The 14,479-nt window shown below is 42.3% G+C and overlaps 1 long non-coding RNA gene across 1 annotated transcript in view; it reads right to left on the bottom strand.

The window, feature by feature from the left end:
* LOC102469069 (uncharacterized) overlaps nucleotides 1–6,117 on the bottom strand; it is an 18,792-nt gene extending 12,675 nt beyond the window's left edge. The window contains exon 1 of the long non-coding RNA XR_333675.1: nucleotides 6,071–6,117. This is a non-coding gene — a long non-coding RNA (uncharacterized LOC102469069). The remainder of the gene's footprint in view (nucleotides 1–6,070) is intronic.
* Between the last annotated feature and the right edge of the window lie 8,362 nt (nucleotides 6,118–14,479).

The following is a 14,479-nucleotide window of genomic DNA, read 5'->3' as shown; positions in this document are numbered from 1 at the left end:
TGTCCTCAAAGCCTCGTGATTAAGGGAGCCAGATTCCACATGATGACTACAGTTCAAATCCTGGCTCCAGCAAGTTGAAAAATATGCTGGGCAATATACATGCTCAAAATATTAGCAAGATGGAGAAATGGAGGAGAAGGAATTCTAGCCTGACCATAGCTAACGGGGTATTTTCTCCTTATCAGGGAGGGATCATGCAAAATCCTTCAGCATTTTAGTGATTCCTCACAACAAGCTATAGAATTACTACAGGTAGGCTTCTATTTTGCGGACTAAAAAAGACTGAGGTCTAAATAGGTTTCTTGTCATTTTACACCAATTTATTTAGCTGGAATATGGAGAAGCCCAGTTTTTAATTTGGTTAATTTGAGTCCAGATAATTTGTTCTTAATCACCATGAAATCAGCTTCCTACCTAAAACTTATTTACTCCTTTTTATCCAGATAAGGAGCTTACTGTTTAGTGTTCATTCCTTAGTCCAAGAAGAGTCATTGAGTGTGTTGTACCAAACACTGTGCCAAATGTTCCCTATCTAGTCATAGCAATAATCACCCCAATTCGATATTTCCCCTGCTTTAGTGAAGAGTAAACTGAAGTTCAAGGAAGCTTAGAAACATGCATAAAATTAAACAGTTAATTATAGACAGTGAGAAAATTTCTACTTAGATCTGACTCTGCAACTCAAGTAGCCATTACCTTAACATATTTTACTGCCAGCTGGCTGGAGGGTAATTCAAAGTATGTGTAGAATTCTTGACTACAACCTGCAAAACTCATTAACTCACCCACTGGCCCCTCCATTGTTTCTATCTCACTGTCACCTCTATCACTTTGATTACACTGGTTTTCCCTACCCTCACCAGCCCCCTCACTTCCCACCCTCATTGCCTGGCAGTGTCCCCCTCACCTTCTCTGTCTAGATAGTAGCCCTGTCCATCATTGAGGCACTGCCTTCTTCTGGAAACTTCCCATTTCTCTAAAGCACTGACCTCTTCCTTTGAGCTCTAAGCTGTTGAAAGTGCCTCATTCTCTTAACTTGTGAAATACTCCTTTTGAATTTTTAGTTAACTGTTCATCCTGTTTTTCAATGCAGTGCCTTAGTTCCTAATGGCACTGAAAGTTCCTAAACAATGGAGACAGTGTATGTATGACACGCCATGGCATTCCTACATACGTGGTACATGATGACCCAGCATGTCTTCCCCTCAGAGAGAACTTTTTTGATCACTCTCTCTAAATAGCAACTCCCATTACTCTTTGTCCTCCTGCTGTGTTGACACCCTGTGCTATGCTCTTTATAAATGTGTTTATTGTCAGTTTTCTTTGCTAGGAGGAAAGCTGCATGAGGATTAGTACTTGATTCTGTTCACCACTGAATCCTAAGACTCTAAAGCAGGGTTTGGCTCACAACAGGTATTCAAAACTTTTTTGAATGGATGACTGCATACATGAGTAAGAACAGACTCTAAAGTAGCAGACAAAAGACCACAACTGCTGTCATAGGAGTGGGTAACCACAGAAGATAGTGCTAATGAATTGAGAGGAGGAGACTCATAAGAAACTTCAAGATCTGAAACCCAGAGTAGCTTATGAACTAAATAATTTTTGTCTCTTTCATCTATTCTATAGCCCACTGTATACCCTGGAAAGATGAGTTTTACAGATGCATTATGCAGGTAATGTTCCCTTGCCCTTTAGACTATGGTTGAGTTTAGTCAATGGGAGTCTTCATCAGTATATCAAAGGAGATAGAAAGTGAAGATATTTATTCCTTCAGCTTCCTCTTTGACATCATTCTCTACTGAAGGTTTCCCCTTATCAGAAAGTGCTCTCCTACAACCATAGCTCTGGCAAGGTCTACTAACTGCGTTATCTCCTTATCCTTCCAGACTTGGGGGTAGTGAGAGCATCTCCCAAATGCCAGCTTCAGGGTGCTTCATCATCCCTTATTAGTTGCCTTATCATGTATACTTTTTGTAAATAGTTCCTTCACTAAACTCTTTTAATCATTCTCAGACAGGAAGGACTCTACCAGACACAGCTCAAAAATCCCTTCAAGTAGCAACAAGAATGGTAGGTCAAGGAATTAGAGTCAGAAAGAAAGAGATATTTCTGCCTCTAAATCCATTATGGTAAGGGTCAGGACAGTCCCATCTGAAGACCAAACCTCAAAGACAACCACCTTGAACAACAGCACTCCAAAGTCCAACTTTCAAGGAGGATTCTACCCCTTCCATCTTTGAGTTCTTTCACATTGTTGTAGTTCAGATGTTCCCTCAAAATCAATGTGGTAAACTTTGATTGTATTGAAAAGGTGTTAAATAAAAACTAAACCCCTCATGCTCATCCTCACTGGGGTATTGGGGCATGATAAGGTCATTAGGGTGGAGCATCTAAGATGCATTTTTTAAGAGGGTAAATGAGGTCAGAATAGACAGAAGAGTATGCACAGCTGCCTAAGATCCCATCCTCTGCCGTCTTGTAGCCTCATACTTTTTGACTTTCCAGCCACTAAAATCATGAGTCAAATAAACCTCTATCCTCTACAAATCACACAGTCTCGGTTATTTCTGTAAGCAATACAATAGTAGACTAATAAATAAAAACAAACTAGACATTCTCAGCCTTGAGCCTCCCTTTTGAAAACATATTTGTTATTATTTTTTTTTAATTTGATGAGAGAAGGAGAGAGAGAGAGAGAGAGAAAGTGAGAGAGCAAGGTGCCAGGTTGGAGACTCAAACTGTGGTCAGCCATGTGGAAGTCCAGCACCTTAATCACCACACTACCTGCTGTCCCTAATCTTCCCTTTTGGACTTAGTGGCTAAACAATTTCCCCATTGGACCTTTGATTTTTGCTAAGGACTTTGACTCATACCCACCATTCTGACTGTGCTCCTGGATGCATGATACATTGACTGAGATCCTCTGGTACAGCACCCTGGGATGTGTCTGTGTGTCTGTGTGTGTTTATGCATGTGTATGTATGTGTGGTGTGCACACACATGAGTGCAAATGTTGAGTTGGGAACAGAGGGATGCCAAATTGCCCAAGTCTGAATTTTGGCCCCCCCCACTTACTAGATGCATGACTAGGGTAAATGATATATTCTCTCTGTTCCTCAATTTCCTAATCTGTAAATCTATGTGTGTGTGTGTGTGTGTGTGTGTGTATGTGTGTGTACTTTTTTCTCAAAAGTAATGATGTGTTTCTGCATAGAAAAACATAGAAAAAATGTCATGACTTTTCAACCAACCATACATATATATTTAAGTACCTACTTTATAAGGTTGTTGTATGATTACAAATGCTGTTTATTAAATATTTTCAGTTGTTATCTTACCCTCCTCATTTTGGATAACATAGTAAATTTGTTCCTGACTATTTAGTGAAATTGAAAGGTCATAAGATTAGTTGTGGCCAATAAGTGGTGAGCAGAAGTGATGTGTGTCATTTAACTACTGATGTGAGATCTAGAAATTTCCTTTCCTCTGCCACAAAGTCCATGTACCTGGGAGGCATCCAAAGTATAGCAGAAGGAACTCAAAGATGGAGGATGAAATCTTCCTTGGGAGCCAGCCTTTGTAGTGTTGCTGCTCAAGGGGATTGTCTTTGGAGTCTGCCCTTCACAGGAGGACTAGTCTGACCCATTGTCATAATGGATTTACAGGCAGAAACCTTGTCACGCCAGTGTGAGAACTGTGTAGAGCAGAACCCCCAACATACCCAAATGGACAGTTAGCAAGAGAGAGAAGTAAGCTTTGTCTTTGTCAAACAGCAAAGACTGGGGGAGTCTTTGTTACTACAGCATAACACAGCCTGTACTGACTGAAATAGTTATTGTAAAGACTGAGATAAATCATAAAAAGCTCTTTGCATAGTGTTGAACACACAGAAAAGACTCAATAAACATTGATTATTGTCATTTGTATGACTGTGACTACTTTTATACTTTCATAGATATGGATATGTGTATATGTAGATATGTGTGTGTTTGTGTTCCTTTTATCAGATCAAATAGTGTGAATAACCTTATATCCTGGGCATTAGACAAGTGTGAAGTGGGGTATGGTTCTAAACTCTTCGGACAGTTTAATGGTACAGTTCCCTGACCTGAGCCTTTCCTAAAAGGGTGACCTAACATCAGTGTCACAGGCAGACTTAGTAACTATGCCCCAAACACTTTAACAGGCAAAACATATTATAAATTTAACTTTCCAGTATAGACTAACATGGTAGCAAAACCAGAGACGGTTCCTTTGACCATGGATTAGACACAGAACAGAGCCTGTTTTGGATCATCTTTTCATTCAGTCTGAATGATTGCTGGTCTGTGGGGACCACAGAAGACCTCCAATTAATTATTACTGGAGAACATGAAATCATAAACAAAATTCCTTGTAATAAATTTTTCAAATGAGATCGCATGTTTTATTTACAGAACTGGCCCATTTTGGGCTTTCAGTCTATGAACAAAAACAAACATGCTTTTTTTATCAAACAGGCAGGGAAAAAAGTACTCAATAGCCTTTCTTTCTCTCCTTGCCAAGGAGGACATGTGCTCCGTGCTAGAGAGGAAGGCAGACCCAGGCTCTGTTGGCCAGAAGAAGAAATTGATTCATTTTGCTTTCCAGAGGAAGGTTTAAGCTATAATGATTCTTGCACATGGTGGGGGGGCAGGGAAAATGAAAGGAAAAAAAGAATACAAAGGATCCTACTGAGGTTTGGATGATTTACTTCTTAATTCAGCATGGTATCCAGGTAGAAAATACAACATAGGCAATGTGTAAACTTCTATAACCAAAGCAGCTACCATTAGGCATATTTCCATTGCTAAGAATCAGAAGCCCACTTGATCTGAACTTACAGCAGAAAAAGGAGAGGAAGTAGGAGGCAGATTTTGGCTTAAGATTTCATTTTCCCCTGGTCTTCTTATAGCCTAGCGGGATCATTCTGAACCCTGGAGATTAGGCACATTTTTAAAATGTAAACTCACACCAGTTCTCATAGCCCCAGATCTAGAAATTCTGTGGTCAAAATACCTAGGAAAAAAAATGTGTGCTCTGATAAATATCAGTAATGAATCAGAGAAAAGAATGCAGGTATATTGGAATAATGAAATGGCCCATTAAAATCTCAGCTGGGTACCTATTTGGGGCAAAACTCTGAGAGTTTACGCTATTTTCCAGTATGTAGTGAAAGCATAATCTAAGCAGCAATACATTGTGATATACCTCTGCGTCTGCTGTAAAAAATCATCCCAAACTTGGTAACTTAGAATAACAGAAACTTATTCTCTGACATTCCTGCAGGCCAAAGTTCTGAAATCAGTATCGCTGGGTTAAAAATCTAGCTACTGGCAGGGCCAGGCTCCCTCCAGAGTCTCTAGGAAAAAAAAAATCCATTTCTGCAATCTCCCAGCTTCTGATGGCTAATCAACATTCTTTGGCTTGTGGCCACATCATTCCAAACTCTGCTGCCATCCTCTCATTGTCTTCTCTTCTGCCTGTATCTCTTCTCCCTCTGCCTCTTTTTTTTAATTTATTTTTTATTTTTTATTTTTTTTGGTGAGGACATTTGTAATTGCACTTAGAGGCCATTGAAATAATCTAGGGTAATCTTCCCATTTTAAGATCTTTAATCATAGCTGCAAAGACACTTTTCTCATGAGGGTAACATTTACAGGGTCCAGTGTTAGGAAATTGATATATTTGAGGATCATTGCTGAGCCTACTCTAGTCTCCAATAGTTACAAAGTAAGGGTACAGAACCAGGAGAGGATATAGAATTACGTTATCACTCTCGGTGATGCACCTGCAGAATTAGTTTTCCCATCACCGTAACTTCACGTTCTGCTGGGTTAATGATCCTGGTTGCCAGGGAAGGGATATTTCCTCCAAGAGGCATGATAAGTATTCCACCCAATCTGAAGCTAGATTGCTACCAGATCAGTAGGGCTTCCCATGCTTGTAGAGCAGCAGGTAAGGAAATGAATTATTGTGTTGGAAGGACCGAGGTTGCTAACATAAAATGGGAAAGGAGAGGAATACAGCTAGAACTCAGAAGGCTTACAAGCAGTGTCTTTTGGTTCTTTCATACTCAGTCAAAATGGTGAGTTGACAATTGTAGCATCCAAATCCCGACAAGAGTAAGGCTACTGAAGACTCAGAGTTCTCGGAGATCAGATCACCGGAATGGGCCAGCAACCTTAAGAAACATTGGAGGAGGGACATTTAGAGTGGATGGGAGAAGAGAGAGATAGTCAAAGTAATGTAAAAACTCAATGATGGCTAGAATTAGTTCAATTAAGCCTCCTGGATGAAGTGTCTTTAAGAGTGAAGGCTCCGTTGGCAGGGAAACACAAGTAGATCTGAGTTGTACCAAGACTGAACCCTAGAGGTGCCTTTGGCTCCTACATGGATGCTGTGGGTATCTTCTAGATTCTTGCTTCATGGCTAAAGTTTTTATTCCCCCAGAGGCTAAGAGTGTCACTTGATGACAGCTTCTACTGAGACCCTCTCCTGGCATTTCCATTTGCTGAGGGGAAACCCTAGTTTACCTCTCCCCAGGAAGCACACATTCAATGATGGGTGGATGTAGAGGACCAAGGTGGAAGTGCCTTGCCTTTATTTGAAACATCCATCTCTGGAGGACCATCTCAGCTTCAGAGATACATCAGGGATTGGCTTAAGCCCAATTGCAAATACATTACTACTCAACCTCTGCCTCTGCCCTATGCTGTTTTTGTTGCTCTCTTAGAATTATTTTTCTCTGGATCACATCCCAATTAACCAATACATTTTCACTTAGTCTGTTCCTAGGAGTCTCAACCAAAGACAGTACTCCCCCCATGTAACCTCCCCTGATCCCACCTCTGACTTCAACCACAGCTTCAGTGGGCACTTCCACATCCATCTCACTGGGAAATCATTCCTAAAAGAGGTAGCATTTGGGAAAAGCAGTGTGTGGTGAGGAGGGCCTGCTAGGTTGGAGAACAGGATGAGTAAAGGTCTAGGAACAAGAAAGGGCAGGGCTTGGTTGAACCATTTGGAAAAGCCTAGGTAGGATGAGGTGTTAGTTATGTGAATGAAGGTCCCTGAAGATAAAGGTAAAGGTGAAGACTGTAGGGGACTCCTGGATGCCAAAAAATGGAGTCTGGGTATTGTTCCTCTTTGGAAAGCATTCAGGACACACAACTTGTCACTTTTTTGTTTGTTTGTTTGTTTTGTTTAGTTCTTGGGAGACAAAGAGAGAGAGAGGCACCCTTGAAAGGGTACCTTGGTGCACACTGCACCTGGCATGATCTGAGTCTACGTTGACCAAGTGCCTTCCAGCATTGCAGATCAGTACACTACCATCTGCACCCCCAAGGCTGGGGCACACTACAGACGCTTCACAAGAAAGGGAGAGGCAACTTTTTTATTGGTTCCAGGAGAGAGGAGGTGAGAGAGCCTATAGACAACTAATCAAAAGAGCATTTATTGAACACTTACTATACCAAATACTGACTTTTGTATATACTATCTAATGTAATCCTTACAGCAACCTTATGAGATTGGTACTGATAATACCTCTACTTTATAGATGAGAAAGCAGAGATAGAACAAGCTAACTAATTTACTCCTGGTTCGCCAGTAAGTGATGAAACTGTTAATGTGATTAAGACAGTCTGGCTCCAATGTCCAGCATTTAACCATTAGGCTGGGCAAGGCAAGGGACTGGCAAGATTGGCTGTCGTCAAAAGCTTTAAGAGAGTCTTAACACTGTTAGTCTTCTGTTCATCATGGGGTGGGGCCTGGGAAGTAGAAGCAAGGCCTGATCTCTAATTAGTCCTCCTTCCTGGGGGAGGGACTAGCATCATTTCTGGCATTACTGCAAAAGTCTCCCTAGTTTTCTGTAGGTTTGAGCTACTCCATGGGCTATACACTCCACGGATCTGTTTTCAAGCCTGCAAGCATCCTGAAGACTCTGGCTGGAATCTCCTAGTTCAACTTATGGTTATTTGCAACCATTTCTGTCATTGGCTTTGAATCTCCAAGTTTTCACCTCTTCAAATGTAACTTTATCTTTAAGTAGTCCCATTAGGATATCAATTATTTATGGAACATCATCCAAGGACAGACCTAGCTACTTCATGGTGTTTACTCATTAATAACAATAGCCAACACAGATACTTATATGCATGTTATCATTTCATTCTTACAACAACCTTATGAGGTACGTATTATTATTAGCTCCATATTTCAATAAAGGAAGTTGAGATATAAAGAGGCAAGCTAACAAATTCAAGTCACTCAGTTGTAGAGAGTTGAAGAAATTGATGGAGCCATTTCACTAGGTCTACTTGAAAGCATCATTAAGTTTCTGGGAACTCAGCTAAGGTGATTGTGGGCTCTCTGGGCTCTTATCTCTGAAACTCTCTCATATCAGGCATTGCTTCTGCCAGAAAAAGCTATAAAGATTCTCTTGTTTCCTAAATGCCTCTTCTGAGCCCAAATCTTTGTCACAATTTGGGTGATTTCACTCTTTTGATGCCCTGGGAGGGAGGTAAGCTGTAGCTATCCTTATCTCTATTTTATAGATAAAAACCTGAAGATCGAATGTAATTCTTCACTTAAGTTCACATAATTGTCTTCGAAGGACTCAGAGTCTCCACCCAGTCATGGTGGCACAGGTGGTAGCACACTGTCCTGCATTGCTGAAAGCCACATGACAGCCATGGTCAAGTCCCCAGCTCAGTAAGCCTGTAATAGTCTGGGCATGTACATGAGAGCCCAAGATCAGACATACTGGAGAACTAGAGGAAGAGGATCAGGAGGAAGGGGATCAGAGTGTGACCAGATCACTCTGGACAGTGCATCTCTCTCTCTCTCTCTCATGTACACATGCTCTATTTTAAGTAAAGAAGAAAAAATTCAAAGGGCTCATAGTCTATACAGGAGGAAAAATATGTCTACAAAAATGAATTGATACAAGAGAGGATAGCCAGTTAATTATCACACGCTGTGAGAGTATCCAGAAGGGAATACCCGATTCCATGTTGTGGTAGCAGGAGCTGGTGTGAAGGTATGGAGGAAGGGCCTGGAAAGAGGTCACAGTGCAGTATTTGCACTGAGTTTAAGGGAGAGGAGGCGTAATCTAGGGAGGCAGCGGAAGAAGGGATTTCAAGCCATGCAGGGAACAACCATCCAGTGAGCATATTCTGGATGGGTTGGCAGGCATAACAAGAGCCCTGGGGGAGATGAGAAGATGCAAGAGAGGAGAGGGAAGCAAGAGTCACATCTGAGAGGGTTCTGTGAGGGCTGCTGTTGAGTTTGAATATAAACCTATAAAAAAAAAATACTCATTAATAACAATAGCCAACACAGATACTTATATGCATGTTATCATTTCATTCTTACAACAACCTTATGAGGTACGTATTATTATTAGCTCCATATTTCAATAAAGGAAGTTGAGATATAAAGAGGCAAGCTAACAAATTCAAGTCACTCAGTTGTAGAGAGTTGAAGAAATTGATGGAGCCATTTCACTAGGTCTACTTGAAAGCATCATTAAGTTTCTGGGAACTCAGCTAAGGTGATTGTGGGCTCTCTGGGCTCTTATCTCTGAAACTCTCTCATATCAGGCATTGCTTCTGCCAGAAAAAGCTATAAAGATTCTCTTGTTTCCTAAATGCCTCTTCTGAGCCCAAATCTTTGTCACAATTTGGGTGATTTCACTCTTTTGATGCCCTGGGAGGGAGGTAAGCTGTAGCTATCCTTATCTCTATTTTATAGATAAAAACCTGAAGATCGAATGTAATTCTTCACTTAAGTTCACATAATTGTCTTCGAAGGACTCAGAGTCTCCACCCAGTCATGGTGGCACAGGTGGTAGCACACTGTCCTGCATTGCTGAAAGCCACATGACAGCCATGGTCAAGTCCCCAGCTCAGTAAGCCTGTAATAGTCTGGGCATGTACATGAGAGCCCAAGATCAGACATACTGGAGAACTAGAGGAAGAGGATCAGGAGGAAGGGGATCAGAGTGTGACCAGATCACTCTGGACAGTGCATCTCTCTCTCTCATGTACACATGCTCTATTTTAAGTAAAGAAGAAAAAATTCAAAGGGCTCATAGTCTATACAGGAGGAAAAATATGTCTACAAAAATGAATTGATACAAGAGAGGATAGCCAGTTAATTATCACACGCTGTGAGAGTATCCAGAAGGGAATACCCGATTCCATGTTGTGGTAGCAGGAGCTGGTGTGAAGGTATGGAGGAAGGGCCTGGAAAGAGGTCACAGTGCAGTATTTGCACTGAGTTTAAGGGAGAGGAGGCGTAATCTAGGGAGGCAGCGGAAGAAGGGATTTCAAGCCATGCAGGGAACAACCATCCAGTGAGCATATTCTGGATGGGTTGGCAGGCATAACAAGAGCCCTGGGGGAGATGAGAAGATGCAAGAGAGGAGAGGGAAGCAAGAGTCACATCTGAGAGGGTTCTGTGAGGGCTGCTGTTGAGTTTGAATATAAACCTATAAAAAAAAAATGGGAAACTTTTTAAGTCCTGGAGGAATGTGACTAAATTTACGTATGCATATCCACAGAGTGAAGCTGGACTATAAAGGGAGAAGAGGGAAGAAGCAGAAGGAACATTTAAGGGGTCAATTCAAAAGGTCCTTAAGATGGCCTGGGATGGGCATGTAGTAGGCATCAAAGACAACTCACCAGGTTTTGTACTAGAAGATTGGGTGGATCAACAGTAGCATTCACTGAATTAAGAAGGAGCAGCTTGAGGGAGGGTAGTATGGAATATCATGAATCATTGGACCTTAAGGAGCCCTAGGACTCCATGGAGAAAAGGTCCAGGAGGTGAGTGAACCTGGAACTGGGAGAGAGAGATTGAATCAACTCACTCAGCAGCTGTTCCCTGAGTGTTTACCACATAGCAGGGACTGTCTCCATACTGGCATCCAGCATGGGGCAGCTCAGGGTCCTGCTCAAGGAGCTCACGGTCTATAAGGAAAGTGGACCAGCAAGTGTCATGTCATGTCGCAGGAGCCAGGGAGCCAAAGCACGCATTATACTAAGTCCCAAGAGAGGTAGGGGGAATCATAGAAGAAATAATAGCTAACTCTACTTAGTGGGTAATGCTAAAAAATATTAAATGCTTTGGATAGGAAAGATCTGAGCTCTGAGTCTTGAAGGAATAACCAGACAATGTTGAAAAGGGCATTCTAGACATAACGGACAGCGGTGACAAGCACATGAAGGTGCATGGGAGCCTGAATTCCTATAGTGCACAAGTAGCCCAGAATGCCAGGGGATGGTGCCTTGGGAGATGGAGAGAGAATGGGTTATGACTTACACTGAGTAGATAGCAGAGGGCATATGAGGAAGGGCCTTGAGTGTCACGTAAGAGGTGTGCAGTGTTCTCCAGATACTGGAACCCACTAAAGAAATTTAAGTAGGGAAGAGGCACCATTAAATTTGTGACTTAGGAGTCAGAGAGTACCAGTTAAAACCATAGTAGTGTGGGACCAGCAGGTGGTGAAATGGTTTCGTCACTGGACTCCCAGATAGTCAACTGCCATTCAAGTTCTGGCTTTGGTGACTTAAAAATCACTCCTGGCACGTGTGTGTGTGTGTGTGTGTGTGTGTGTGTGTGTGTATGCTCAAGATCCCAAGAGGGGAATGGAGCAGAAGGGATTGGGACATGGCCATCCCCCCTGAGGGGGGGTATTTCTTGCTTTCTATCTCTCAGTCTCTCTCTGGAGAGTGCACATATCATATAACTAAAATCTCTAAAAAATAAAATAATAAAAAATAATAAAATCATAGGAGTGGATGTGATCTCTCAGCAAAGTAAATAAATACATAAAAATATTGGAAATTTATTCTAGAGGTAGGCAAAGAACTTAGTAGCACTGTGCCCAGGCTGGCCTTTATCTAGTTATTATAATTATTGAAAATTAACTTCTATAGAGCATTTATTCTGTGCCAGACACATTTCTTAGCACTTTTAATGTAGTGACTCATTTAATGCTCATAGTTAGCCTATGAGGTAAATTAACTAAAACCAGTGGGGCCAAGGTCTAGAACAGGGATTTGAATCCAGTTCATAGACCTTCAGACTCAGATGATTTGACTTCATCACACCACCACAAAGCCTCCCTACAATAATAATAGATAACATTTATGGGACCCAAATAGGTATCAGTCACCTTATTTGCACTCTCTGATTTAGTCCTTCCAACGACTCAAAACAGCTGAGAAAATGGAGTCCCAGAGGAGCCAATACAAATTATTTCATTCGCCCAAGTTGGAACAACTAAGTGGCCAAATATAAGCGAAGCATTCTGACTGCATACACTGAGCCGTAATGGCTTTGCACTGCTGATTCTGTAAGGGCTCCATCAATACCAGCTGAATCAATAAATGGGGGCTGGGGATAGAGGTGGGAGTAGGGTGGGGGTGAAGAGCTGTGTTTCTAAGAGTTGGCTTCTGCATCCTTAGGAGCCAAGCACCACTGGGTCAAGCACCCAGATGGTGATTTTCCACCAAGGCCGAGGTCCAGGGTATAGCGTGGCTGGCTCCTACCGCAGCCTGCCTGCTTTTATAACCTGACCCTCGCAGGGTGGGTGGACATCAAAGGTTGTGAGGACTGGGTAGGGCCAGCCTGCACCTCCTCACTGGCCAGACCCCATCAAAGGCGCCTGTGCCAGGCTCTGCTTCACTCCAAGGCTGGGCAGATCAAAGGGCCCTATGCAGAAGTTGGGTTTCTGGGCAGCCCCAGTTCTGATCGTCAATTGTCACTTTGGCAGTGACAGCAGAGAGTCCAACATGACAAGACTGCCACAGCCAAGGCTCCTGGGGCGGACATCAGAGCAGCAGCTCCAAAGGCCAGGAAGCTGCCGGAGGCCCCTGTGGGCCCTGACCCCTGGTGGGAAGAGAGGGAAGAAGAGAGAGGCCCCTAAAGGAAACGTCTGGAGCAGGATCACTAGAGTTGCTGCAGGCAAGAAACCTGACCTTGGCATTTATATTCCTGCCATGGAACCAACATACTGGATTCTCTCATGGAGCTGGAATGAACTGTTGTCATGCCTGCATGTGTTCACCCTTACGCACATGCACACACACACACACACACACCCCTCTAAGTGTATTCCTACACCTGAATTGCCTGCCCAGATGTGCATGCATTGTAAACATACTACCACATATGCAGATTCTCACACAAACACAAATATTTAGACATGTATTCTCTCTCATACTCATACATGTCTATGTACGTGTGTGCAAATTTACACACAGCCCTACACACATCTAAAGCTGTAAATATATCAACACACACACGTGTATGCATGCCTATTAATTTGCTGAGCATATACTGTTTATAATATATTCTGCCAGTTTCCAGAGACTAACTCTGCTATTTCCGTCTAAGGGAAAAGTCAATCTCTTCTACAGGCTGTTAACTATAGGAATATCCTATTAAATAGATCCTGATGCCAACCATTCTCCAACCCCTCTAGAAAAATCTAGAGGAAATGTCTTAAATTGTACTAAACAGAATTTATGTTACCTCTTGGAAGGGACTTCCTGCCAATAAGAGCTATTAAAAATATCAGCATGTTAGAATTCTGTTCATTGAGGAATATTCAGTTGCCAGAAATTTGAACCAATTGGAATATCAATTTTGCCTCGGAAAATGGTTATATGTTCTGAATCAATAGGTTTAAAATATATAATAGCTGAGATATAAATTAGAGGGATTTATTATGATTGGAGGAGCTGAAAATAGTTTAAAAGGCAATTAATATTGGAGTTCAGTTTAGTTTAAGACTTAACAAATGAGCACAATTAGGGCAGTTCTGGCACTCAGGTTTCGGTCTCGTTCAAGCACCTTCTCATTCATAATCAAAATCACGTGACTAAGAAAAGTAGCATGGGGTTCTTTAAAGCCATCCCAGGTAGCATCTCCTCTGAGAAGTCCTCCCTGACCTTCTCTGCTTAGACTGGCTGGGCGTCACTGAGGTGACAGAGTGGTGTACCACCCAGACTCCCCTTCAGGACTGACACCCTCACTCCCAGGGTTGCGGGAGCATGAATTGTTGAATCACAGAAGACTCTCTAGGATGTGCCCTCAGTAGATGGAAAACCACTTGACTGTGATTACCCCCTCCTTGGAGTAGCATGCCTTCAATGAGTCATTGATGGACGATTCAAAGGCCTGGCCCTTTGGTCAAGTGGGACAATAATAAAAGGTTGTCCCTACTCCTGAGCTTCCCATGGGGTCAGCTGAGGCCTCTCTCATGACTGCATCCCAGCACGCTCTGCGTCTCCAGCTGCCTTCAGCCCTCACAAGTATTGTTCCAAGAGCATTCCCAGTAAACTTTCTGAACCAAAAATTTTGTATAAGTTTATTTATGTATTCATTTTCATAAGAGAGAGGCATCTTTGACAGGGTCTTTCCACATCTCGACTCTCCCTCCCCC

The sequence above is a fragment of the Tupaia chinensis genome, unplaced genomic scaffold (assembly GCF_000334495.1).
Source record: "Tupaia chinensis unplaced genomic scaffold, TupChi_1.0 Scaffold000077_1, whole genome shotgun sequence".
Taxonomy (NCBI): domain Eukaryota; kingdom Metazoa; phylum Chordata; class Mammalia; order Scandentia; family Tupaiidae; genus Tupaia; species Tupaia belangeri.
Note: the sequence above shows the minus strand (reverse complement) of the source record. Positions and strands in the feature narration are given on the sequence as shown.